Source organism: Giraffa tippelskirchi, chromosome 5, assembly GCF_054371585.1.
Source record: "Giraffa tippelskirchi isolate mGirTip1 chromosome 5, T2T-mGirTip1v1.2.pri, whole genome shotgun sequence".
Lineage (NCBI taxonomy): Eukaryota > Metazoa > Chordata > Mammalia > Artiodactyla > Giraffidae > Giraffa > Giraffa tippelskirchi.
Window position 1 is genome coordinate 116,876,764 of NC_137279.1, and position 24,334 is coordinate 116,901,097.

The following is a 24,334-nucleotide window of genomic DNA, read 5'->3' on the forward strand; positions in this document are numbered from 1 at the left end:
TATTTCCAAGGCAAACCATTCAATAACATAGTAATCTAAGTCTATGCACCAAGCAGAAATGCTGAAGAACCAGAAGTTGAACGGTTCTATGAAGACCTTCTAAAACTAACACCCAAAAAAGATGTCCTTGTCATTACAGGGGACTGGAATGCAAATGTAGGAGGCCAAGAAATATCTGGAGTAACAGGCAAATTTGGCCTTGGAGTACAGAATGAAGCAGGGCAAAGGTTAATAGACTTGTGTCAAGAGAACGCACTGGTCATAGCAAACACCCTCTTCCAACAACACAAGAGAAAACTCTACACATGGAAATCACCAGATGGTCAATTCCAATAGCAGATTGATTTGGCTATATTCTTTATAGCCAAAGATGAAGAAGTTCTATACAGTCAGCAAAAAAAAAAAAAAAAAAAAAAGACCAGGAGCTGGCTGTGGCTCAGACCATGAACCCCTTATTGCAAAATTCAGACTTAAATTGAAGAAACTAGGGAAAACCACTACACCATTCAGGTTTGACCTAAAGCAAATCCTTTACCATTAAACAGTAGAAGTGACAAATAGACAGACAAAAATCTATCATTTAGATCTGATAGACAGAGTGTCTGAAGAACTATGGACAGAGATTCATGACACTGTAAAGGAAGCAGGGATCAAGACTATCCCCAAGAAAAAGAAACGTGAAAAGGCCAGATGGTTGTCTGAGTATCCCTTACATATAGCTGTGAATAGAAGAGAAGCTAATGGCAAAGGAGAAAAGGAAAGATATACCCATTTGAATGCAGAGCTCCAAAGAATAGCAAGGAGAGATAAGAAAGCCTACCTCATCGATCAATGCAAAGAAATAGAGGGAAACAATAGGATGGGAAAGACTAGAGATCTTTTCAAGAAAATAAGAGATACCAAGGCAACATTTCATGCAAAGACGGGCACAATAAAGGACGGAAATGGTATGGATATAACAGAAACAGAAGATATTAACAAGAGGTGGCAAGAAAACACTGAATAACTATACAGAAAAGATCTTCATGAACCAGATAATCACAATGGTGTGATCACTCACCTAGAGCCAGACATCCTGGAAAGAAAAGTCAAGTGGGCCTTAGGAAGCATCACTATGAACAAAGCTAGTAGAGGTCATGGGATTCTGGTTGAGCTATTTCAAATCCTAAAACATGATGCTGTGAAAGTGCTGCACTCAATATGCCAACAAATTTGGAAAGCTCAGGAGTGGACACCGGACTGGAAAAGGTCAGTTTTCATTCCAATCCCAAAGAAAAGCAATGCCAAAGAATGCTCAATCTACCACACAATTGCACTCATCTCACACGCTAGTAAAGTAAAGCTCAAAATTCTCCAAGCCAGGCTTCAACGGTACATGAACCATGAATTTCCAGATGTTTAAGCTGGTTTTAGAAAAGGCAGAGGAACCAGAGATCAAATTGCCAACATCCGCTGGATCATCGAAAAAGCAAGATTCCAGAAAAACATCTACTTCTACTTTATTGACTATGCCAGAGTCTTTGACTGTGTGGACCACAGCAAACTCTGGAAAATTCTGAAAGAGATGGGAATACCAAACCACCTGACCTGCCTCTTGAGAAACCTATATGCAGGTCAGGAAGCAACAGTTAGAACTGGACATAGCACAACAGACTGGTTCCAAACAGGGAAAGGAGTACATCAAAGCTGTATATTGTTACCGTGTTTATTTAACTTATATGCAGAGTACATCATGAGAAATGCTGGGTTGGATGAAGCACAAGCTGGAATCAAGATTGCCAGGAGAAATATCAATAACCTCAGATATGCAGATGACATTACCCTTATAGCAGAAAGAGAAGAAGAATTAAAGAGCCTCTTGAAGAACATAAAGGAGGAAAGTGAAAAAGTTGGCTTAATATTCAACATTCAGAAAACTAAAATCATGGCAAATAGATGGGGAAACCGTAGAAACAGGGACAGACTTTATTTTGGGGGGCTCTAAAATCACTGCAGATGGTGACTGCAACCATGAAATTAAAAGACTCTTGCTCCTTGGAAAAAAAGCTATGGCCAAGCTAGACAGCATATTAAAAAGCAGGGACATTACTTTGCTGACAGTCTATCTGGTCACGTCTATGGTTTTTCCAGTAGTCATGTATGGAAAAACATGAGAGTTGGACTATACAGATAGCTGAGTGCCAAAGAATCAATGCTTTTGAACTGTGGTATTTGAGAAGACTCTTTAGAGTCCCTAGGACTGCAAGGGGATTCAACCACTCCATCCTAATGGAAATCAGTCCTGAATATTCACTGTAAGTACTTATGTTGAAGAAGAAACTCCAATACTTTGGCCACGTGATGTAAAGAAATGGTTCATTTGAAAAGACCCTGATGCTGGAAAAGATTAAAGGCAGGAGGAGAAGGGGATGGCAGAGGATGAGATTGTTGGATGGCATCACCAAATCAATAGACATGAGTTTGAGTAAGCTCCAGGAGTTGGTGATGGACAGGGATGTCTGGCATGCTGCAGTCCATGAGGTTACAAAGAGTTGGCACACAACTGAGCAACTGAACTAAACTGATGCTGTGATGTCAATTCTAGTCATTTAGGCTCAGTATTTTTCTTTTTATCATGAGAAAGAGAGAGAGGTTAAGAAATTGAGAGATATTTGCTAGATAACTTAAATCAAGCATAAAAATTAGATTCTAGTTGAGATTCCTAAGAAACTCTATGACTTTTTTTTTCCCTATACTTAAATCTCCTCATATAACGCTATGAAAGAATCATGAGAAATGGGAAAAATCTTACATGCAATAATTCATTTATTTACTGGTGCTAGAAAATGTCACTGAAGTGCTATAACTTCTCACTAAAATAGTTAACAATAATGGCCAGAAATAAGGGAGAGCAGAAGTAGAAATGATATTGTCTTTGCAAAAGGTTATCTATCATTTAATGAGAATAGTACATGTAAACACCCACTGAACGCTCTCAGATCTTAATATTACTAATAAGATTCAGAAAAAAAGGAAGGAAGGAAGCAATTAGGTGATTCACCTAATATCTCCATATCTAGTTCTATGAAGACTGCAAATTGAAGAAAGGATTTCTTCTCTTGGTTTAGTTTGGACATTCTTGATTTCTGGTTTAGAAGAGATCTACAAACTTTGAGCATAAATAATCATTGTCTTTGTTGCAGTGTTCAAATATTTGATTTTAGAATCTTAACTTTTATTTCGAAGACACTTCACCAAATGACTGAATAAACAGTTCTCACTTTCAGACGGCCAACAGACACATGAAAAGATGCTCAATATTGCTAACTATTCAGTTCAGTTCAGTCGCTCAGTCGTGTCCGACTCTTTGCGACCCCTATTAGAGAAGTGCAAAACAAAACAACATTGAGGTACCACCTCACACAACTCAGAATTCAGTTCGGTTCAGTCGCTCAGTCACGTCCAACTCTTTGCGACCCCATGAACCACAGTACGCCAGGCCTCCCTGTCCATCACCAACTCCTGGAGTTTACCCAAACTCATGTCCATTGAGTCAGTGATGCCATCTAAGCATCTCAACCTCTGTCGTTCCCTTCTCCTCCTTCCCTCAATCTTTCCCAGCATCAGGGTCTTTTCAAATGAGTCAGCTCTTCACATCAGGTAGCCAAAATATTGAAGTTTCAGCTTCAACAGCAGCGCTTCCAATGAACACCCAGGACTGATCTCCTTTAGGATGGACTGGTTGGATTTTCTTGCAGTCCAAGGGACTCTCAAGAGTCTTCTCCAACACCACAGTTCAAAAGCATCAATTCTTCAGTGCTCAGCTTTCTTTACAGTCCAACTCTCACATCCTTACATGACTACTGGAAAAACCATAACCTTGACTAGACAGACCTTTGTTGACTAAGTAATGTGTCTGCTTTTTAATATGCTGTCTAGGTTGGTCATAACTTTTCTTCCAAGGAGTAAGCGTCTTTTAATTTCATGGCTGCAGTCACCATATGCAGTGATTTTAGAGCCCCCTAAAAATAAAGTAAGCTACTGTTTCCACTGTTTCCCCATCTATCTGCCATGAAGTGATTTGGACCAGATGCCATGATCTTAGTTTTCTGAATGTTGAGCTTTAAGCCAACTTTTTCACTCTCCTCTTTCACTTTCATCAAGAGGCTCTTTAGTTCTTCTCTACTTTCTGCCATAAGGGTGGTGTCATCTGCATATCTGAGGTTATTGATATTTCTCCCATCAATCTTGATTCCAGGTTGTCTTCCTTCCAGCCCAGCATTTCTCATGATGTACTCTGCATATAAGTTAAATAAGCAGGGTGACAATATACAGCCTTGATGTACTCCTTTTCCTATTTGGAACCAGTCTGTTGTTCCATGTCCAGTTCTAACTGTTGCTTGCTCACTTGCATACAGGTTTCTGAAAAGGCACGTCAGGTGGTCTGGTATTCCCATCTCTTTCAGAATTTTCCACAGTTTATTCTGATCTACAGAGCCAAATTCTTTGGCATGGTCAATAAAGCAGAAATAGATGTTTTTCTGGAACTCTCGTTTTTTCGATGATCCAGCGAATGTTGGCAATTTGATCTCTGGTTCCTCTGCCTTTTCTAAAACCAGCTTGAACATCTGGAAGTTCACGGTTCACGTATTGCTGAAGCCTGGCTTGGAGAATTTTGAGCATTACTTTACTAGCGGGTGAGATGAGTGCAATTGTGTGGTAGTTTGAACATTCTCTGGCATTGCCTTTCTTTGGGATTGGAATAGCCATTATCAAAAAATCTACAAACAATAAATACTGGAGAGGGTGCGACCAAAAGGAGGCCCTCCTACACTGCTGGTAGGAATGTAAATTTGTGCAGCCACTATGGAGAACAGTAAGGAGGTTCCTCACAAAATTAAACAGAGTTGCTGTATAATCCAGCAATCCCACTCCTGGCACATATTCGGACAAAACTCCAATTCAAAAAGATACATTCACTCTTGCTTTCATAGCAGCCCTATTCATAATAGCCAAGACATGGAAGCTACCTAAATGCTCATCGACAGATGAATGAATAAAGAAGATATTGCACAAATATACAGTGGAATACTATTCCGTACTAAAAAAATAAAATAATGCCACTTGCAGCAACTCGGATGGACCTAGACATTATCACACTTAGGGAAGTAAATCAGACAAATATGATATAACATCACCTATGTGTGGAACCTAAAATATGACAGAAATGAACTTATTGATGAAACAGAAACAAATTTACAGAGAGAACAGACATGGCTGCCAAGGGATTGGGGGCAGGGTGGGGATTAGAGTTTGGGATTAGCAGATGCAAACCATTATATGTAGGACAGATAAACAACAACATCCTACTGTGTAGCACATGAAACTATATTCATCAATATCATGTGATTAAACCATAATGAAAAAAGGATACACACACACACATATGTGTGTGTGTATATATATATATATATATATATAGCTGAATCACCTCACTGTGCAGCAGAAATTAACACAACTTTGTAAATCGACTATACTTCAATATAAATGAACAAATAAGTAAACAATGATCTCTATTTAAAAGATCACATAACTGCCACCAAAGATCTGGTATATGCAAAGAGTGGGGAAGATCTGAAATGGTCACTTCCCTAGTTGATAATGATCTATCTTAGAATTCACTGGAGGATGATTATGATAGGGGATTGCGAATCAAGATTGCATCTGTCAATATGACCTAAATACAACTGTGGACTACTTAAATCAATATTACTTACTTGTTTCAGGAAAATTCTACCACAGAGAATTGAAACTGAGACTATAAATAACTTCCATTTGTGATTGAGAAAATTCATAAAGATCAATATTCTAGGCATCTGGGCAAGCAGTTCACTTATAAAACAAAAGTATTTTTCCATTTACATCAAGATCCTTAGACTTCTAATTCTAAACTGTCATATCATAACTTTGCTTAATTTCAATCCGGTTTTGCCTTGAAAGACTCAAGGTAAACAACTTGAGCTCAGACTCCAAAGCCTTATAAACTTTGTGTATATATGTAACTTTCCCTTTCAGAGAAACTGTCCCCTTTCAGAGACACAGCTCTGCTACAGTGGTATTTTTTCTTAAAACTTCCTTTGTTAACAGATTTTGTTGTGTGTTGGATAATTCAATGATCCTATCCTTTGTAATTCAGTTCTCATTTTAAAATCAAATCATTTAAGCAAACGAAGTGTTTTCCAATATGTGTTCTTCATAAATGCTATAAATCAAAATACTGGTAAATCAATTTTAAAATGTTTGACTTCATGCACTCTAAGTCTTTAAAAAGTCCTTGATATGTTGTTATGCATTATGTAATACTGAGTAGGGTATTACACATAGAAATTTCAAATTTTATTTTATCCTTAAAAATACAAATTTGTGAAATATTAAATGGAATAAAATCCACTGCAGAGAAGCTGGGAATTATCCAGACTCCTTAAGGGTATATCTGATTCCAGCAATTTAAATTATCTTCTTTAGCAATAGGAAACCAGTCCTCATTTATATATTTTGACTTGATAGTATTTTATGCAAGTATTTAATCAATATATTTATTCAATTATGACTAATTTCTACTTACTTGCTTTTCTTTATTTATAAGTAGTTTTTTACTTGTAATGAATAGATATGATCATGGGTACTAGTGAAAGGGAAGGGAAGAGAGGAATACTAAAAGGGGAATGCTATATACACACTCCCACAAATTTTGCACTGCATAATTGCTCTCTTTTACAACGTTGGAATGAAGATACATGCAGTATATACACTTTATTTAATGCCTATCTATGCACTTAACACTTATCTTTGTTTCTCTTGTGATTCTTATAGATTTTCCATTAAATATTAATATAATAACTTCTTATATTGTGTAACTAAAATAGATATTTAAGGATTATACTTATAAATTGAATATGATTGGTTAGTAGTCAGCTCATTGTGAATCTCTTTTCTTAATATCAGTGAGAGTCTAGTTGAGCTGACCATATCTTTACATTTAATTTCACTTGTCAGACAAACAAGTTTGGATCTGGACAAAATAGAATTTACCTCTTGACTAAGTCAATCACCCTGAAATGTGATTGGATGCTTCTATCTCTAGTAATTTTACCATTATAATTATCATGATTAATTTAGATATACTTCTCCCTTGGTCAAAAAATATCTTTAGGAAAGCTCTCCAATCTCCTCTCTTATGCTGTATTCCATGTCAAAATATAGCCAGAGCCAAGCACACACCTTTACAGTAACCTGTTATATCTGAAAAAAGTACCAAACACAAAAATATGTCATAAAATATTTAATGTTTCAGAAGGTTGAAAGACAATGATAACTGATCTCCTAGGGAAAAGTTTGGATTTTTTTTAAAGAACTTGATCTATTAATATTTCATCTGAGCATTCTAAAATAGAAATTATTTTTTATCTTTAATAGAGTATTTTTGTATTAATTGAGATACCATCATGTGTGTCCTACTAATTATAATCCTCTATGTTGTTCCCTTGTCAGGCTAGTTTCATCTTGTATTATTTCTTTTTCCTATTTTATGTGGTATTGTTGCCAATGCATTAATGATACCAACTCACTGGAAAATACATTAGAGAATTAATAATGTTAAAAAGTTTCATCAAGGTGTGGCAAGTCTTTAATAATGGTACTTTTAAAGTGAAATTTGTTTTAAAAATGTTCTTCGGTTATAAAAAGTTTTACCTGTTTTGGTGTTATACAGATTTGTATACTGTCTCTTTTAGGATACATATTTGAAGATTTTGGTTGGAATACATAAAGCTAGAGACCATTTGTACACATACTTTATGTCATGAAACAAATTACATATTTTTATATCAAAAGACAAGCTTCTTTGCACATTTCATCTTTCTTTGATCAGTTTTCATTGAATTTCATGTGCTATTTACATCTATGTAACCCACCTTTGTTTTGTATAGCTCTGGCACTGGCACTAAAATTTAGAGACCATAGGTTCTGAGAATACTTCTTTACATTATTAGTATGATAGACGTCTCCTAAAATAAGTAGTTTATTCTATCTTATTTTAGCAACCAATAGCAATATGAATGTAATGTTGTATATTCTTTATACCAACACTATTTCGGTGATGATGGAAATGCCCTAAAGTTGCACTGCCACTAGCCACATGTAACTCCTGAGCATTTGAAATGCTTCTAGTGTAATGGGGAATTGACTATCAAATTTTACTTAATTTTAATTAATTTAAATGATTACAAGTGGCTACTGGGGAAACAATGAAAGAGGTTCAGTTTTATATGATAATAGAAGATTGGATGATGGTATGGTAAAAATTGGATTGAAAGAATGTTTTTCTACAAAACTTCAAGATAAATATTGTGGAACTTTGGCATGTTTCAGACATTCATGATCCATGTTTTCCTTTATGGCTGATTTCTGGATAATTGTACTAAAGTGCTGCTTTTTATTTGGGAAACAACATTCTTCTGCAATCTGATTTGTGAATAAAAATTGAGTCTATTATCTAGGACTGTCCAATTCCAAATATTAATATTTTGTACAAATAAGCCTAAAAGCAAGCTGGGAGATTCTGTGAAACTTTCCATGAATTATCTCCAAAGGGAGATATGAATTTCATCTATACTATTTAGACTTTTACTTTTATTTAACACTCATCAGATTCGTCATTTTACTGCTTCTGGCGTGAGAGGAAGATTGTGATTCACTCTTTAGGCTTTCTAGAGTCAGGAAAAAAAATTGAAAACACTACTTATGTTGTCTAATTATTTCTTATTTTTCAACATAAATCCTGTTAAAGTTGAATTTGCATCATGCCTTTGAGCTAAATAAATGAAATTAGACTAATTCATTAAGGTGGGAAAAAAAAAGTAGATGAGTGCTCTCTCTCTTGTTTTAACTCCCCTCTTCCGCTCCCCATACACAGCGACCTAAGTGTTTTTAAATGTTTTTCTGTAATTGAACTAGAAAACCCTATACATTTAGTGCCACTGCAGGTTTTATTTGATTTGACTGTTTCACTCAAGGTGAAAGATTCATACTTTTTTTCTGTATTCACAGCAATGAACTGACATCAGTCTTCATAAAGGCTGAATCTTATTTTACTTGTATATTTATCTGTTTATTCACGTTATTCTTTCCTATCTCATACTCATACATGATAATCCATTCTAAAGTCTTTAGTGAGTATCCTTTTACTGACACATCCTTGTTAAATATTTAGTTATACTGAATTAGTTTTCATGCATGTATTCTTGACATTGTGCTATGGATGTCTTTTTCTTTATCCCTCTGCCCTATACCTTTAAGATTTGAACACCAATCTTTATAGGCACATTATATATTTTGCTTTGAACAAGTGCATATTGTTTTATGAGGTAAAATGAATCCACTTTCCTTGTCAGTTTCCCTAATGATAGAAACTAGTCTTTCTCAACTCCATGTTACTATAAAATAATTCATGAACATCCTTTTCATGGACTTTGGTGAGACTTTTTCTCAGAGGGAGAACATAGAGTTGCGATAGATGCAAACATCAATATGCCTACCAATAAGCATTTAAAAAGATGGGCTTCCCTGATGGTCAGATGTTAAAGAATCTTCCTGCAATGCATAAGACTCAAGTCCAATCCCTGGGTCAGAAAGATCCCCTGGAGAGGCGAATGGCTAACCACTCCAGTAATCTTTCCTGGAGAATTCCAAATTCCTGTGTTGTCATATCCCATTTGGCTTTATTCATATTTATAAATATTGTCAGTCTGAGGGTTTAGTCAATTAAGTTAAGATTTGAGCACCATTTAGATTTTGTTATTGCTATTACAACCTTCAGAGCACCACAGACTTTAAATGTTTCTATAGTTCCCTTGTAACATGTTTAGAGGCCGGCTTGCAGTAAATTGTTCTTAGTGTTTTCTCTCCCCTCAACTTCAGGTCTTCTCTTTGTAATTCCTCTTCAGAGAACATCTCTTTCTTCTTTAACTTCCCCAACAATACACTCCTGGTACTTGTTACTTTACACTTATTAGCCTGGAGTCGGTATGGAGTGTAAAGAGAGGATGCACTCTCTGTTTTCATGTTTCACGTTCAGCCTTTTCTTGGCACTCTGGCTCTGATATCTGGGATGGGGCTTTCTAAGTGACTACTCTTTCTCCCTGCTAAAGGAGATCTCTAATGTACTGAGCCTAGAACCTTTCCACATTTCACTGGGTCTTCACTTGTGCCCTATAAGCAAGCAATAAGTTTGCTGCCCTTCCACACATAGCTTAAGGCTTTTTCCCCATAGGGAACACTGGAGAGCCCAAATGGGTCCTGCCTTCTACAGCTGCTGTTTGCTTCCCTGGGAGTAACCATAATGGAGACATTCTCAGACTCCTATTCAATTTCCAGTCTTAAACAAGATAAAGTTTGTGGTGTAGAGACCCAAAATAAGTATAGATTCTGTGTCTGTGACTTCCCAGACTTCTATACTGTCAGTCTAGTCTAAACTTGTTTTTTTAACAATTTACTACAAATTTTAGCTGGATTCTATTTAATGACTTTCATGCTGTCTGGAATTTCAATATCTACCCCAGGCAATACTCATACCATCTCTCCTTTGTAGTCACCTGTCTTTCCTTAAGTTTCAGGTTAGTTGTCCAGTAATCTCAGCTTTCTGATGCATTTACAAAGAGTTGTGCTTTGTGCACTGTCTGGCTTTTCACTTTGTAAATATGAGGGCAACACCATTTTCAAGCTTTCTGCAACCTAAGCAGAAGCTGAAAGCTTATCAGAGTTAACATTAATTTTTCCACATTGGGTGAGCAATTTTTTAAGTACTGAGTAAAACACATCCCTTTTCTTCCTCATTTATCAGACAATCTAAATTTATCATAATCAAGTTTTCACATACACATGGTCTATCTCTGACTTCCCTATTCTAACATTGTGGCATCTGCCTTATGTTCTTAAATACTATTAACATATTTTTGTTGCTGTAACTTCATAGAATGTCTTTAATAAGGCAAATACTGTTTGCTCCTATTTTCCCATCAGAAAACAATCCTTTCCTAAAAAAGCTTTTGCATAAATACATTGTGTTATTCAAAACAAACTACACATATGATTTTAAAGTAAACTCTATTGATTCATAAAACAATTTGGGAATAATGAATATCTTTTAAAGTTTAAGTCATATGACTGAGGGACACAGAAAGGTTCTGGGCTAGAAAGACATCACTTGCTCCATCAAATTCACTCTCTACCTTGCAGTACTGTTATCTGTCTCAGGAGGCTGACCTTTATGTAGTTCAGGAACCAGGATATTTTGCTCTGTTTCTGTTTACATCTTGTTATAAGAAGCTACCATCTGAAAATCAGAGTGTGTGAACAGGAGAGGTTGGGAGATGCAATCCTCTGGCTATGACCTTGAGGGATGTTTGCTCTCATTTCTCTACTGAAGGCCACAGCTCCTGTTGGACAGGCTTCTCCTACAGTGATGGCTTAGATGGGGTTATAGTATCTGTTAGATCACGTTGCCCCTTCAATTTCCCTTAAATCTGAGCAGAACTCTATATACTCTTCACAGTCAGTCATCAACCAAATCTCCTGTATTTTTTAACCTCTTTTTACAATGATCCCTTGGCTTTCTGTCTTTAACTGTGTTCTAGCTTGTTTCTTTAGAATACTGTTTCCCCTGCAACTTTCTCAGGATGCAACTAATTCTTTTCTCACTGTCTAAAATGTGAGTAGGTTGTTTCTAAAAGCTAAATTTTGTTTGCAGATGTTTCTTCTTCCTAAAAACAGGACACTTGGAATCTTATGATATCACTTTACCCACCACTTACCTAATTATTGCAGAAATCTGTCATCACAGAGTTTACTTCGCTATTTTAGAGTTATTGGCTCTTGGCATACTATAATTCTCTCCAACTAAATAAACCTTAGATTTGACATCAATATCAATAAATATATTTAAAACTCTGGTGTCTTACTTTTATTTCCCCTTCACTGTGAAAAATAACTTTAACAGCTTTAATAATGTGTAAATGTTGCACAAAAAACCTGCACATATTTAATGTATGCAATTTAAGTGAGTTTCAATATTTTCAGATACACATGAAACCACTATCACAGTCAAAATAATTAAGACATTCTATACTCCCAAATATCTGTTCATGCCTTTCTGTAATCCATTCTTCTATCTTTCACCCTCAAATATTGCTTCTCCTCTCTTACCTAGAAACTTGACCCAGTGGTTCAAGTTTAGACACACCACTGCTAGTAAATATAATGTCTCCAATAATTTAATGCAAGCATATGTTCTTCAGGTACTTTCTTTTAGCTTTCGTTGGCAATTCTTCTAATAACACTACTCCAACCATCCATTGACTTCACTGAGGTATATTATTAATATCATCAATTTCTCATACTCTCCAATTCAACCATTTATATATTTATTAAACAAATATTTAGTTTGCATTTATCTAGGAGAGGAATTTTCTAGTCAGTAGAAATAAAGCAGTATTTAAAACAAATAAAAATATATGCCTACTTGTAAGCAAATTGAAATAACAAATTAGATATTTTAGATAGTGATAAAATATAAAGGTAATAAGAAACAAACAAAAGAAAGAAAGGGGGACTAGAAATGTCAAGAAGGTAATTACATTTTATACATGGCGTAAGAAGGCCTCACTGTGAAAGTAACGTTAATAGCATTACCAATGTGGAACTGCTGTACAATAAACTACAAATATTTAATGTATGCAATTTAGTGAGTTTTGATATTTGCAAATACCCATGAAACCACTGTCAAAGTCAAAATAATCAAGACATCCTATACTCACAAATATCTGTTAATGCCTTTTTGTAATTTATCCTTCCATTCTTCTATCCTTCATCCTTAAGCAACCACTCCTCTTTGTTCTTATTAATGTTTTATATTTCTAGAATTTATATAAATTGATTCCTATAGTATTAATTGACTATCTGACTTCTTTAATGCAATGTTATTATTTTGAAATTCACCCATGTTGTATCAGCAGTTCATGCATTTTTAGGAGTGAATAGCTATTTCTTATATATAATAATATGTAATTTGTTCATCCTTTTACTTTTCAAACAATTTTTTTCAAGACTGTGGCTATTAAAAATAAAGCTACTATGAAATTTCATGTATAAATTTTGCACATTTGGTTTTGTTAATTGCCCAAGATGATAATGGTTGGGTCATATGATGAATATGTATTTAACTTTTTGAAAAACTGCCAAACATTTCTCAAAATGGTTATTTTATATTCTCACCAGCAGTTACTTCACATCGATGGCAGTATATGCTATGGCCAGTCTTCTTGAAATTTAACCATTTTATTGGATAAGTGGTGATATTTCTTTGTGGTTTAACTTTCATTTCCTAAGTATTAATAATGTGAGTAGATTTTCATGTGTTAATATTCTATCTATATAAGTGCCTTTGCAAGTTTTCCATTCAAAACTTTGGTAAATTTTTTAAAAAATTCCTTCTTACTATTAAATTATGAAAGTTCTTTACATTCTTTAGAATGTACAAAATGTGGAGAATCTACTTTAGAATGTAGAAGTTCTCTACATCCTTTAGAAATAATTTTTAAAATATACATGTAACACATATATTTTATCTTCTTTCACTACTTTTTAGAGTGATATTAGGAACAACCAAATTCATCGTATTTGTTAATTTTCAATAAACATTCAAAAATATTATATACAGATTTTTATACTCCTTTGATTCTTGGAAGTGGTTGATTAGGAGTATCCAAAGAAAATACTTTGTATATTTCTATTGCCAGATCATGACACAGACCATACATGCTCTCTTTTCCATTGGAGATAAAGAGTTTTTAACACCTTTAAATCTAATCAGATTATAGAATCTATTCTAGAAACTCTAAAACTAATTCAAAAAACTTGTCCTCAAAATTAAATTAAAATTATTTTCTTCTAAAATATTTCAGTACCAAAATCTGTATTTGTCTGAATTCTCGAGAGAAACAGAAATCAGTAGATTATCAATAGATATAAACATAGATATTTGTCTAGATACAGATAGAGACATAGACATAGACATAGATAAAGAGATGGCTAGACACAGACATAGATAGGTATAGATACAGACAAAGATAGACACAGACATAGCATAGATATACATATGGAAATTTTGAAAACTCAGCAGTGGCCACAGGACTGGAAAAGGTCAGTTTTCATTCCAATTGCAAAGAAAGGCAATGCCAAAAAAAGTTCAAACTACCACACAATTGCACTCATATCACATGCTAGCAAAGTAATGATCAAAATTCTCCAAGCCAGGCTTCAACAGTACGTGAACCGTGAACTTGCAGGTGTTGAAGCTGCATTCAGAAAAGGCAGAGGAACCAGAGATCAAATAGCCAACATCTGCTGGATCACTGAAAAAGCAAGCGAGTTTCAGAGAAACATCTACTTCTGCTTCATTGACTACACCCAAGCCTTTGACTGTGTGGATCACAACAAACTCTGGAAAATTCTTCAAGAGATGGGAATACCAGACCATCTGACCTGTCTCTTGAGAAATCTGTATGCAGGTCAAGAAGCAACAGTTAGAACTAGACATGAAACAACAGACTGGTTACAAGTCAGGAAAGGAGTGTGTCAAGGCTGTATATTGTCACCCTGCTTATTTAACTTCTATATCGAGTACATCATGTGAAATGCCAGGCTGGATGAAGCACAAGCTGGAATCAAGATTGCTGGGAGAAATATCAATAACCTCAGATATGTAGATGATACCACCCTTATGGCAGAAAGGGAAGAGGAACTAAAGAGCCTCCTGATGAAAGTGAAAGGGGAGAGGGAAAAGCATCTTAAAACTCAACATTCAGAAAACCTAAGATCATGGCATCCAGTCCCTTCATTTCATGGCAAATAGATGCAGAGTAAATGGAAACAGTGAGAGACAATTTATCTTTTTTGGGCTCCAAAATCACTGCAGATGGTGACTGCAGTCATGAAATTAAAAGATGGTTGCTCCTTGGAAGAAAAGCTAAGACCAACCTAGACAGCATATTAAACAGCAGACATTATTTTGCCAACAAAGGTCCATCTAGTCAAAGCTATGGTTTTTCCAGTAGTCATGTATGTATGTGAGAGCTGCACTATAGAGAATTCTGAGCACTGAAGAATTGATACTTTTGAACTGTGGTATTGGAGAAGGTTGTTGAGAGTCCCTTGGACTGCAAGGAGATCCAACCAGTCCATCCTAAAGGAAATCAGTCCTGAATATTCATTGGAAGGACTGATGCTAAAGCTGAAATTTCAATACTTTGGCCACCTGACGTGAGGAGTTGACTCATTTGAAAAGACCCTGATGCTGGGAAAGACAGAAGGTGGGAGGAGAAGGGGACGACAGAGGATGAGATGGTTGGATGGCATCATTGACTTGATGGAGATGAGTTTGAGTAAGCTCCAGAAGTTGGTGATGAACAGGAAAGCCTAGCGTGCTGCAGTCCACAGGGTTGCAAAGAGTTGGTCACGAATGAGCGACTGAACTGAAGACACAGATATAGACATAGGTGAATACACATATATACACACATATATATACACTTACTAATATATACATAAATAATTAATATATATCTGAATATATAAAATTATCTATTGGAAGGAATAGACTCACTTAGTTATGGAAGCTGAGACGTCCCAAGATCTGCAGTCGGCAAGCTGGAGACCCAGGAGAGCCAATGGTATAGTTTCAGTCTGAATCAGAAGGCTTAAGCAGCAGGCAAGCTGATGGTATGAGTTCCAATATGAGTCCTAGTCTGAAGGCCGGAGAAGTTCCAGCTGGAAGACAGTTAAGATGAAACAACAGATTCTCTCTTACTTAGTCTTATTGTTATGTCCAAGTCTTTAGCATCTGAATGGCCACCCTGCCTTCCCCAATCAGACACTGGCTAAGGCAATTTGTTTTACTCAGTTTACAGACACAGATATTACTCTTTTCCAGAGGTACCCTCATAGACTTACCCAGAATAATATTTAACCAAATACCTGGACTGCTGGTGGCCCAGAAAGTTGACACAGAAAATTGACTATTATGGTTACCAAGGAATTGAATGTATTGAATGTATGTATTGATTTCACTATATGGATGGGACATGTTAAAATGATGTAAAATATATTTAAAATGTCTCACTATGTATATACTGTGATTTAAAGTAATAAATGCTGAAACATATAAGTAATTAAACTTTGAAACATGAATTATGATTATTTTGCTTTGGTCAAAGTTAATTCGAAGAACTAGCTTATTAACTTACTTATAGAAATGCACTGATAGGTATCAACAGAGTTTAGGAGAGTCACTTTAACTTGGTACAGATACTCTTCAAAGGAAACGGGGCTCTTTTATATACATTTCTGCTTATATATAAACACAAGTACTTACCTCAATTACACATGCTTTACATTTGAGAAGCATTAACACATTTGAAACTGATATTATTAAAATTTTAATGACTATTAGTTAAAACAAAAAATATTATTCATTATAAATATGATCTTTATGAACAAGTTCTCCTTATATTACCATATTTAGAAATCATTTCTTATGCAGCTCATAATTTCAGATAATTAAATACATATTCTGAAAATGAAAACATTTCCTCAAATCTAAATCACTTTATATAATACTAGTTATAGAATCACCACTGTATTTAAGTTTGAAATAAAAGCCAAAATTATCATTTTTTAATTTTTTTTAAACACTGTATGGTTTAGTCACTAAGTTGTGTCTGACTCTTTGCAAACCCATGGACTGTAGCCCGCCAGACTGCACTGTCCATGGAAATTGATTTCCCAGGCAAGAATACTGGAGTGGGTTGCCAACATCTCCTTCTCCAGGGGATCTTCCTGACTCAGGACTTGAACCCATATCTCTTAAATTGCAGGCGGATTATCTACCCACTGAGCCACGAGGGAAGCCCTTTAAAACACTGTACTGTCAAGAAATTACAATCTTTTCAACACATTTTTTTCAGATAACAACATGCAGCAGCTTAACTGACATCCTAATAAGTGGCTTGAAGTATCCAGAATATAGAGGAATTTCTACTAGAGCAGGGATCAAAGATTTGTATTCAAAATTCCTAAATCTCCAAACAGTTGTCATAAATGATTATGTTGTTTAGTCTCTAAGCTGTGTCCAACTGTTTGCAATCCCATGGACTGTAGCTCACCAGATTCATCTGTCCATGGGATTTCCCAGGTAAGAACACTGGAGTGGGTTGCTATTTCCTTCTCCAGGGGAGCTTTCTGATCCAGGGATCGAACCTATGTCACCTGCATTGGCAGGAGGATTCTTTACCACTGAGTCACCAGGGAAATCCTAAATGATTATAAGGAATAAAAACTGTAATAACTCCAAGTAACCATCTCAACTGACACAATTTTAGAGCTAACAAGAAACTATATCTCATTGCCTGTCATTCTTCATATTTTTCTGCCTGTTGATAATTGGAGAGAACTCTTTCCTTAAGATATTTGTACCTTTCCATCTTTCTTAATTTTCTTCTGTTTGGTCAAGCTCAGACTCCTCCCCTGTTTTCTCAGTCTCCATCTAGTCAGTGTTCCTCAGAAATCTCTATTCTTTTTTCTTCACATGATTGTGTAGGTTCCCTATATATTGACTTATGAAATAATGATCACAACGATGTTTATGTAAAAGCTCAAATCATATCTCTGTTGTACCCTCCAAACATTAAAATCCATAAAGTAGACCTGACATGTGGACAAGCATCTCAAATTCAATACATTCAACTGTGCCATTTTGCTGTCTTCAAAAATCATTTTCATCTTTCCCTATCCTGGTTGACTAGGTGCTTTAATTCTAATTTCTTAACATCTTTTACATCCATCTCCTTGTTTTTCTGCTCACTGCTTAAGTTAGACTCCCATCAATTTTGCAGGACTTTTGTTAAATTTCTGACAGAGTTACAACCCTGGCCTTGTACTAGTTGGAAAGTTTGGTTTTTTCTGCTTACACTTTTATTCTGTAAATAATGCTGCTGCTGCTGCTGTTAAGTCACTTCAGTCGCGTCCGACTCTGTGCGACCCCATAGACGGCAGCCCACCAGGCTCCGCCGTTCCTGGGATTCTCCAGGCAAGAATACTGGAGTGGATTGCCATTTCCTTCTCCAGTGCATGAAAGGGAAAAGTGAAATTGAAGTCGCTCAGTCGTGTCCGACTCTTAGCGACCCCATGGACTGTAGTCTACCAGGCTCCTCCGTCCATGAGATCTTCCAGGCAAGAGTACTGGAGTGGGGTGCCATTGCCTTCTCGGTGTAAATAATGACCAAATATTATATTTTCTTTAATACTTAAACAAATATTTTTTTCCACACAGGATTAGCATTGTAAATTATAGTAATAATAATCGAAATATTACCATGAGTTATGGTATGTAAGGCAATTGAAAATGTGTCATCTCTGATATACACTATCATGTGTAAAATAGATAACTAGTGGGAAGCTGCTATAGAACACAGGGAATCCAGCCTAGAACTCTGTGATAACCTTGTCAGTGGGATGGGGTAAGGGAGGGAGGATCAAGAGGGAGGGAATATATGTATAATTATGACTGATCCACGTTGTTGTATGGCAGAAACCAACACAACATTGTAAAGCAATCTTCCTCCAATTAAAAAATAAATTAAAAAAAAGGTGTTATGTCCAGAAGCTGCTTCATATTAAGGATTTTTTTTTTTTTATTTTAGAACATCAAAAGAAAATTTCAAAGTCTGGAAACAATAGTATATAAATTATTATTGCAGCTTTGCCACCATTTAATCAAGGATTCCAGTGAAGTTAACTCTCATGGACTTTAATAACCTCATTTGAGAGAAGAACAAATGTCTTAGTTGGCCTCAAATGTGTCTTCCAGATCTAAACTTTTGTAATTCTGCTTATGAAAAGACTGGAGTCAAATTATTTGCAACACCCCCCCCCCAAAAAAAATCAAAAAAATGTCCAAAGGATCCTTTAAAAAGCCATGCTTAAATTCAATAATCAAAATTATATTCATTTAAATGTTATAAAATATTTAGTTGATTTAATGTGGATGTAGACTAAGGGAGAAATTAAAATTTTTTTCACATAATTGAATCATTGCAGCTCTCCTTACAGGTACTACTTGGGTAAATGAATCTCATCTTTTCTCTACATCTATCCAACAGAGCTTTGCCTTAGCATTAGCAAAGCAGATTAATTCAGTACCTCCCTGTGTTTACTACCTAATATTTCAAATTCAGCACATCTCCAGTAGAGTAAAACTGGATCACATTTAAAACCAATCCTATTTGAACAATTTTACACTGTCATGGTTGAAAGTACAGGAAATAACCGGAAAATGAATGTTATAATTCACTTTTTCCCCTGGAAGATAATTTTAACACAATCATTTATGAATATCATTTAAAAACTTACAGATAATCCTCAAATAACTTCTGAGGGTTGGCTTCCACTCTCTATGTGCATATGCAAAGCATTATATCATTAAGAGTAGCAGCCATATCAGAAGCAACTGATAATCATATGCCAGTGATTCACAGATTTTATAAGAACTAGAATGCAGCTTTTTCAAGGGCCCCAGCATTTGAAAACTGTATGTCAGAAAAAATTAAACTGTTAATTTGTTGTTTAAAAATGGAAAAAATATAAAATGTAAGAAGTTCGGGGAGAGTGAGAGTTGAGAAGGAGAACAGAAGAAAAAGGAAAGGAACAGTTAGGTTTGGGTTGAAAAAAAAAACACCCATCTCTTTGTGTCATTGAAATGAGTCAGAGTAACTCCAGAGGAGACTGATGACCTGAAGTATCAAAAAGAAAATAAATGGAAAACCAATTTGAGACAGATCATATCTAGCAGTGGTTTTAAACTGACATGCATAGAACTTAGTTAACTTCAGTTAAATATTTCTTTGGTCTGTTTTCCAAGTGGTTATGGGTGCTGCTATGGTCCTGAAATATCGTTATTAATGCATCCGTGTATGGCAAAGTAAATAATTGTTTACATGTTGAAAGTGAAAGTCGCTTAGTCATGTCCGACTCTTTGCAACCCCATGGATTGTAGTCCATGGAATGCTCCAGGCCAGAATACTAGAGTGGGTAGCCGTTCCCTTCTCCGGGGGATCTTCCCAACCCAGGGATTGAACCCAGGTATCCTGCATTGCAGGCAGATTTTTTACCAGCTGAGCCAACTTTCACATACATGCCAGAGGGTGCCTCATCAGCTTGTTTTAGATGGGTATGAAAATTACATTACCTTAAGCATTATAATTTGTTTCTTAAAAAGAACTCTATCTTATGGTCACATATTTAAAAATAGGCAGGCTATTTTTATTCCAGTCTTATTCATATTAATTTACCCACACTGACAATGCATGTAAGTAAAATGGTGGGAAAGAGGATAAAATCATAGTGTGATATTAACTGAGACATATTACTCCTAAAGCTTTCCTAATGATATCTATTTCTAGATTGATGAAGAAAAATTTAATGTAAAAAATGAACAGAAATAAATTCATGCTAGGTTCTTTGAAATGTACCACAAAGACATCATATTCAAAATTTCACTACCAATAGCCTTTAATAAAATTTTCCAAATACTGAAATATGTATTAATATAATTTTTGTGCTAAATTTTAAAAAGTGACATGGATTTTATAGTATAAGAAACAGTGGAAATATATTTTATTTACATTTTTTCCTTTATTCACCCAATATGAAAGAAATTTTGCAAAAGTATTTAATTTTAAAAATATCTGTTCATTATCTGGATTTTTAAGATATATAATGTCTAACACCAAATTTGTTGCAATGAATCACGGGCAAAAAAAAAAATGTTAGTAGCCTTCCCAATTTTCCTGATTTTTTTGCTAACAGAATTTTTACATGTTTAAGCAACACAAGGCTTATTCTTTGACAATGGATCACAACTGACCTAAGCCAACTAAGATTCTGACTTTCTTCCTTTTCCTTTTATTCCTTGCTGCTAGGAGGAACCACGTGGCCAAGTTCTAGCCAATGACATGTAAAGGGAAGTCTTTTAGAAAGGAGGAGGTTCTCTTGGAAAACTTTTGCTTTCCTAGTAAAAGAAATGGACATGCTAACATCACTTTCTCTATGTACCTGCTATTCCTGACTTAAATAGCTATGAGCTATAAATGTCTGGCGACATTTAACATACATATATGTTGCAAACACAAGTAATATAAGCTTAAGTCATTTGCAAATATATTGTTGAACTGCTGAGTGAATATCACCTAGGCACAGATAGACAGGTTTCTTGAAATTTGGAAATATTAATCTTTAATTAAGCCACTATCAATTTGATTTTTTTCTGTCCTTTGCTTTCCGAAGAATTTGTCTCTAATTCAATCACTAAAATTTGGCACAAGTTAATACTGCAATATTGGCATTTGGCTACACATGTATCTAATATGTACGCACCAAATATCTGTCTTAAAATTGAGATCTAGTTTCTTATTCTTCTCATGGTGTAACTCTCAGATAGGTCCCTGCCAATCTCTGACTCCAAAACTCTCACATGCCCTGATAGTTCATCATCTCAATCATTCAGATTCATTTGGTTTTCTTATATAGCTGATATGCAACTAAGCTAAGATATTTTATTGTTTTCTGTTTTAAGAAATGATGTACTTATTTTAAAATTCTATAGATATGAATAGAATATGCCAAGTGAAATAACAAGTTAAAACTATCCAACCCCTAGCAGCTTAACAACATCAACAGGAGGACTACGAAAAAGAGATACCTCATGTCCAAAGATAAAGAAGAAGCTACAGTGAAGCAGTAGGAGGTATACAAACAATAAAATCAAATCCCATGCCCAGCAGGTGGGCAACCCCAAAACTGGAGAACCATAATGCCAACAATAATACCAACACAATACCCACTGTTGTGAAGGTCCTGAGTCCCATGTCAGGCTTCTCAGCTTGGGGATCCAGTAAAGGCAAAGGGAATCCCCAGGAAATCTGACCTAGGGGCCAGTGGGATTTGATTACAGATCTAGGGGAAACAAAGACTCCACTCTTGGAGGCCAAAACCAAAATCTTCCATACATGAGAACCTAGAGGAAAGGACCAGTGACCCCACAGGAGACTGAATCAGACCTACCTGCTAGTGTTGGAGGGTCTTCTGAGAGGGCAAGGGTTGGCAGTGGCTTGCCACAGGGGCACTGTCAGGAGCAATCCTGGGAGGTACCCTTGGAGTGAGCCTTCTTAGAGGGCATCATTAAACCTACCATAGGGTCCACAGACTCCAGAGCTGGTTTGCCTCAGGTCAGACAAATAACAGGAAGGGAGAGTAAACTCACCCATTAGCAGTGTGCTGCTTGCTCAAGTTGCTTCAGTCGTATCCAACTCTTTGCGACCCTATGGACTGTAGCCCACAAGGCTCTGCTGTCCATGGGATTCTCTAGGCAAGAATACTCAGGGTATTCTAAGTGGGTTGCCATGCCCTCTTCCAGGAAATCTTCCTCACTCAGGGATTGAACTCTTGTGTCTTGTGTCACCCTGCACTGGCAAGCAGGTTCTTTACCACTAGTGCCACCTGGAAAGCCCACCCATCAATGGGTAACTGGATTAGTTTTACTGAGCATGGTCCTGCCCACCAGAGCAAGACCCAGTTATTCCCACCACCAGTCCCTCATATCAGGAAACGTGTACAAGCCACTTAGCCTCAACCACCAGAGGGCAGACAGAAGAAGCAAGGAAGAACCACAATCTCACATTGGCTAGAACCAAAACCACATCAACAGAAAGTTAACCAGGATGAAAAAGCAGAGGGTTTCATCCCAGATGAAGGGACAAAATAAACCCCCTCAGAGAGGTGGGGTGGCGGGTGGGGGGAATTATAATAAAGTGGAAATATGCAAGCTTCCAGAAAAAAAGAATTCATAATAATAGTAAAGATGATCCAAGATCTTGGGGGAAAAAAACAGAGGCAAAGATTGAGAAGTTGCAAGAAATGTTTACCAAAAAACTAGAAGAACTAAAGAACAAAGATGAGCAATACGGTAGAAGGAATCAATAGCAGAATAACTGATGCAGAAGAATAGATAAGTGACCTGGAGGACAGAATAGTAGAAATCGCTGTTGCAGAACAGAATATAGAAAAAAGAATGAAAAAAATGAAGATAGCCTAAGAGACCTCTGAACAGATTAACCACACCAACGTCACATTATAGGGGTCCCAGAAGGAGAAGAGAGAGAGAGAAAGGAGCCAAGAAATAATAGTTGAAAACTTCCCTAACATCAGAAAGGAAATAGCCAACCAAGTTCAGGAAGCACAGAATCCCTGGAAGGATAAACCCAAGGAGGAGCACATCAAAACACACAATAATCAAAATGGTGAAAATTAATCATGTCCAGCTTACAGATGGGAACTTCTCACTGTGTTCTCACATGGCCTTTCCTCTGTACGGGAGTGGGAGCCCAGAGAGAGTGGACTCTAGTGTCTCTTCCTTTATGTTTCTATATTACTTAAAAGCATCTACTAAAGAAAAGCGCCTTTACTATAGCTTAGAACACAGAAAGAATTTCTAACACTTTGAAAATTGGTGGTGGAAATATATTTGGGAATTGAATACTTTTCAATCCTCTTCAAATGCATTTATTCAGTTACTTGACATCTACTACATGTTAGGCATCACTATAGTCTGATTGCTTGTGTCTCTCCAGAATTCCTATGTTGAAATTCTAATACCTGATATGACAGCATTAGGAGGAGGGGCCTTTGGGAAATGCTTAGGATATGAGGGTGGAGCCCTCATGATGGGATTAGTGCCCTTATAAAGCAAAGCCCAGGAGCTTGCTAGCCTCATTCTACCACACTAATGACACAATGAGAAGCTGGCAGCCTGAAGTCTAAAAGAGGGTTCTCTACTGACTATACTGGCAGCCTGATCTCAGACTTGCAGGCTCCAGAATTGTGAGCAATAAATGTCTGTTGTTAACATGCTACCCAGTCTGTAGTATTTTATTAGAGCAGACTGAGTGGTAAGCTGCTGCTGCTGCTGCTAAGTCGCTTCAGTCATGTCCGACTCTGTGCGACCCCATAGACGGCAGCCCACCAGGCTCCACCGTCCCGGGATTCTCCAGGCAAGAACACTGGAGTGGGTTGCCATTTCCGAGTGGTAAGCTACAAGGATATATTATATACAACACGGAGAATACAGCCAATATTTATAATAACTACAAATGGAATATAACCCTAAAAACTGTGAGTCACTACATTGTAC

The 24,334-nt window shown here is 36.2% G+C and overlaps 1 long non-coding RNA gene across 1 annotated transcript in view; it reads right to left on the reverse strand.

Annotated features, from left to right (window-relative positions):
* LOC145507886 (uncharacterized) overlaps positions 1-24,334 on the reverse strand; it is a 173,614-nt gene that overhangs the window by 16,336 nt on the left and 132,944 nt on the right. The window contains exon 5 of the long non-coding RNA XR_014055228.1: positions 15,698-15,861. This is a non-coding gene — a long non-coding RNA (uncharacterized LOC145507886). The remainder of the gene's footprint in view (positions 1-15,697; positions 15,862-24,334) is intronic.